Raw genomic sequence first — 5,178 nt, forward strand, 5'->3', positions numbered from 1 at the left:
GATCAGATTTTTGATGGGTAGGTGGAGGTATCACATTGTCAAAAAAATGTCTTAACCTTAGTTTTCGAGTGAACTTAAAAGTGCTAATGTCTAATTCCAACTGGTTGGTCTGAGTTGTAGGAATGAATGATGTTCCTTTCTCCAGTAGTTTCATTTCATGAGGTTTTAAGATGGTATCAGAGATGTTTATAACTAAGTGTTTTTCTTCTTGTTGACCTTCTTTTCGATTGTGCTTTGTGTGTTTGGGTGAGTTTTTTCTTTCTCTTTCTCTTTAACTCTGCCTGGGTCTTCTCTTATATCCGGGCTTTGATCTAAAAAAGGCACCGAGGTAGCTGGACTTTCATTTTGGTCTGTCAGTGTATTGTTATCAGATCTCACGGATGTTGGAGAAAGGCTAGTCTTCTTCTGTGGACCGTTTCCGGTGTCACTTCCAGATGAGGATGTGTCAGTTTGTTGGCTATATGGCTTATTTCTCCTCCTTTGGGCGTATACCTCCGCCCATACATAAACCTCCCCCAGTTTATAATCCAGTGTGTCCCTCCTGAATTTTCGAATTTTTCTGTCATTAATTTCTTTCGAATGTTTCTCTAATTGGACTTTGCTGTCTTTTAATGTTTTGGACCATTCATCAGATGTTATTGTATCGGCTAGTTCTTTTTCAATTTCTTTGATTTCCTTATTTAGATCAGCGAGTATTTGAGTTAATTCAGGATTAAGTCAAGGCTACATTTGTTAAGAATAGCATTCCATTTTTCTTGAAACAATTTGGAATTCTTATACAAAGAAGGTTTTAACGCTAATCGTAATCCTCGGGGGATGCGCGATGCTCTATGATATTTTATGAGAGTACTCGCATGAAGTTTCTGATTTATTTCATGTTCGGATAAGTATATCAATTGTCATTTTTTTGACAATGTGTTACCTCCACCTACCCATCAAAAATCTTATCAACTTATGGGCCTACAACCACATAGCTCCTACCAAGCACCATGCAGCCATAAATGCATTGAGCTTTTTGAAAATGTAGTCAAAATAAGACATCTCCAAAATCAACTTCAAAAAGAAAATTCACAAAAACATCACACAGAAAGACCAAGACACCTTAAAAAAGATTGCCAATAACAAAAATATCATAATGCATTAAAGCAGACAAAGGGTGAGCCCTGGTCATTTTGAACACTGAAATGTACAACAACAACAAAACAAGCATTTGCAATGCAATAGGTCTCGCAGCATTAAAGTTTGAGTTACTGGCATTGTAAATGACAATGCTTTGCATAAATTTTTTTGGGTGTCCGTGTGTGCATGGCAGTGGTGGCGTCTATGTGTGCATGCCACTGGTGGTGTCTATGTGTGCATGGCAGTGGTGGTGTCTGTTTGTGCATGGCAGTGGTGGTGTCCGTGTGTGCATGGCAGTGGTGGTGTCCGTGTGTGCATGGCAGTGGTGGTGTCTGTGTGTGTGTATGGCAGTGGTGGTGTCCGTGTGTGAATGACAGTGGTGGTTTCCCTGTGTGTATGGCAGTGGTATGTCCGTGTGTGCATGGCAGTGGTGGTTTCCGTGTGTGCATGGCAGTGGTGGTTTCCGTGTGTGCATGGCAGTGGTGGTGTCCGTGTGTGCATGGCAGTGGTGGTGTCCGTGTGTGCATGGCAGTGGTGGTGTCTGTGTGTGCATGGCAGTGGTGGTGTCTGTGTGTGCATGGCATTGGTGATTTCTGTGTGTGCATGCCAGTGGTGGTGTCCGTGTGTGCATGGCAGAGGTGGTGTCTGTGTCTGCATGGCAGTGGTGGTTTCTGTGTGTGCATGGCAGTGGTGGTGTCCGTGTGTGCATGCCAGTGGTGGTGTCTGTGTGTGCATGCCAGTGGTGGTGTCTGTGTGTGCATGCCAGTGGTGGTGTCTGTGTGTGCATGCCAGTGGTGGTGTCTGTGTGTGCATGCCAGTGGTGGTGTCTGTGTGTGCATGGCAGTGGTGTCACCAATAACGCTGCCAATTCCACACCACCCCCGCCGTCCATTTATTATAGTCGAATGGAGGGTATTCTTTTTATCACTTTCCCATTTTGTGACATATTTTTTATTTAAAACGGTGAAATGTATGAGATGTCTGTATGTATTTATTTGTTTAATTGTTTTATGGCTCAAGAATCCGAAATAAACAGATTTGGATATTACCACATCACAAGGGACAGCAACATCCAAAGAAAAGTCCATTGTTGAACAATCCTAAAGAAGTCTATTTACCGAAATAACACAAGGATCATGATGAATAATTAGATCATGCATTCATAAAAGAATAATTTGACACCCTGGAAAATAAGACGGGTAATTGAAGCTCGACAAAATTTTTTTTATAATCTTTCATCGGAGGCCACTAATGAACCTTTGAGGCTGGTAGTATTTATACGCAAAGAGCATCTCGCTGCACGCGCCAGGACTCTTACCTCTGCAGCTGACGCCGTCAGGATGCATGCCTTGGCCGTATGACGGGGACACATCCTTGGGTCCAAGCACCTGCCCACTCTCCTCGTGGTTTGGCAGAACGGCGGGGCACAGGTCTGCAGCTTTAGGAAGGAGTTCTGTCAACAAAAGCAGAACATCGAGGCTAAGACAGAGAAGAGCAGGTGCGTGCACAGAGGTGTGTCAGCTCCCTTTGCCGGTTTCGTCTGTGTCTAGTGGCCGCTCCTAAAGGGATTCTCACAACCAGATGAAATGTTCAGCATTCCATGTGGGCGCTGGGATTCTGCCGTTATGAAACTCCTCATTTAAATAGATTCGTGACACGCGTTACTGGTGATTCCGTCAGCAGCACCCAAAGGCTCTTATTGACCAATCGGCCCTTGGCGGGAGGGGGAAGTACAAAAGGCGGGGGAAGGGCGCCCACGGAACTGTTGTGGTGACGCGGTGGCATTCAACGCGCATTTCATTCAGTAAGCAGGCTTAGCGTCTAGCGGTACTCCCCGCCCACCATTCATAACCAGATCTTAGAAGGTAGCGAAAGCAACCAGCCGCCCGGACGGCCAGCCAATTGCATCGCGGCCCGGCCGGAAGTCCCGCCTCCTCGAGCACCCGAGAAAGGAGAGGAAAAGTCTTCCCGCGGCCCGGGGCTCCCGTGAGCTGCGGAGTGCCCCGGACCCGCCTGCGCAGAGGAGTAGCTTTTGTCCTGCGGCCCCGGAGAAGAGCTGCAGAGCCGAGGAGTCACACCGGGAGCAAAGAGAAGTGCTGCGGAAAGAGCCCCGAGGAGCGGGAGCTCTCGTGTAGCCCCCGCCAGCAGAGCCCGGTGAGTGTTGTCAGGTGGGGGGGAGAGCTGCGGCGGGGGCGGGGGAGGGGGGGAGGTGTCTCTGTATGTATGCGGCGACCGGGGGCGCTTCTGTGTATGCGGCGCGGGGGGGCGGGGGGGGGGGAATGTCTCTGTATGTGTGCGTGCGTGTGTGTAAGTGCGCTCCTGCGTGTGTGCGGCGGGGGGGCGGGGGGGTGCGCGCATGTGTCTGTGTGTGTGGCTCTTCCTGCCTGCGTGTGCATGTGTGTGTCTGTGGCAGGGGACGTGCACGGCGCCGGGCTGGCCGTGCGCGCTCACGAGGTAGAATCTCCAGGATGAGAAGCTCGTCACAGTCTGCAGTCCACATTCCCCTGAAAGTGACTACATTAGTTGTCTCGCTAGACGCAAAAGCTTCGCTTTTGCGTACGTCTAGCGAGACCTAAAAAGATCAAGGAACATATTTTTGATGATAAAACATATTCAAAATTGGACGGGAATTAGGTATGGGCGGAAAATCCGTTCCGCTCGCGGATTTTGCGGATTTTCGGGAAATTCGCAATCCGCGAGATTCGCGAATCTCCCGCAAAATCCGCAAATCCGCGAGCAGCGGATTTTGCTCGCACTGCTCGCACTGTTCGCGTGAGTTCGCGGCTTCCCAGTACAACTTCGCGCCCCGCGAATAAGTGCTAAATTGCAGAAATACGATCTTAGCAAAACTGAAACTACTTACCAGGTTCAAAAGTTCAGGCTCATCATTAGTAGCCATTTCCTGTAGTGCTTCCTGAGGGGCCCCTCCAGAGTTCAGTTGCCAGTTGCAACTATTATGTGACCCTGCTCTGAACCTCAGAATAGTTACACATATGCCACAAAGGTCCTGAATTACAGCTAAGGGAGACAAGCAGGAGCCAGGCTGGAAGTTAAAATCCATTAATCAGCCCCTAATTCATTATTGTCAGTTGGGGCAGGGCAGGTGTTGTAACTAATTTTGCAACAATGAAAGCACTTAGCAAGTGCAAAAGATCACTAATCAGGGCGCACTAAGGAAGCAGGTGCCAGCTAAAAAAATATTCTGTGACACATTAATCAGCCCCAAATTAATTCAGGTCACTTGAGGCAGGGAAGGTGTGCTTTGCTTTGCCGAAAATAATGTACACTGGACAACCAGAGGGTGTGGTGATGAAACAGAGGGTGGCATGGGTGGGCCAGAGGGTGGCATGAGTAGTCAGAGAGTGGCAGTGGTGACAGAGAGTGGCAGTGATGAAGAAGAGTGTCCCAAACAGGCTGGACACGTAGAAACAACAAGTTCGCAAAACTTGCGACCCGACAGGTAAGTTCGCAAATTGCGAAATTGTAAAAACCCTCGCGAACTGGCAGAAACACGGGCGAACACAAAAAAAAAAAAAATCCGCAAATTCGCGGGAATTCGCGGATTTTGCGGATTGCGAGTTCGCAAATCCGCAAAATTCGCGAACGCGAGATCCGCAAAATTCGCCCATGTTTAACGGGAATTCAACGAACTTATTCAAAGACAAACTCATCGAGATTTTAACCAAAGCTCTGGAAATAGGAACCATTGATGACAAAACTAAAAGATACTTACTTCAAGAAAACCCTAAAAGCCTGTCTATTCATATAACGCCCAAAATACACAAGGACCCACCATTTAGGCCCATAGTATCCACCAGAGGATCCCTGCATGAACCGGTGGGGAAATTCATGGAGAGATACCTACAACCCATGGTTAAGAGTATGAAAAGCTACATAAAAGACACAACCACATTTTTTCTAAAACTATCAGAAGTTTCCATCGACCCAAAGGAACATTTATTTCTATGTACTGCTGACGTGAACTCATTATCTACCTCAATTCCCAATGGGGGGGGGGGGGGGGGGGGGGGAATTGAGGCCATTGAAAATGCCATCTTG

The sequence above is a fragment of the Lissotriton vulgaris genome, chromosome 3_1 (assembly GCF_964263255.1).
Source record: "Lissotriton vulgaris chromosome 3_1, aLisVul1.2, whole genome shotgun sequence".
NCBI classification, from domain to species: Eukaryota; Metazoa; Chordata; class Amphibia; order Caudata; family Salamandridae; genus Lissotriton; species Lissotriton vulgaris.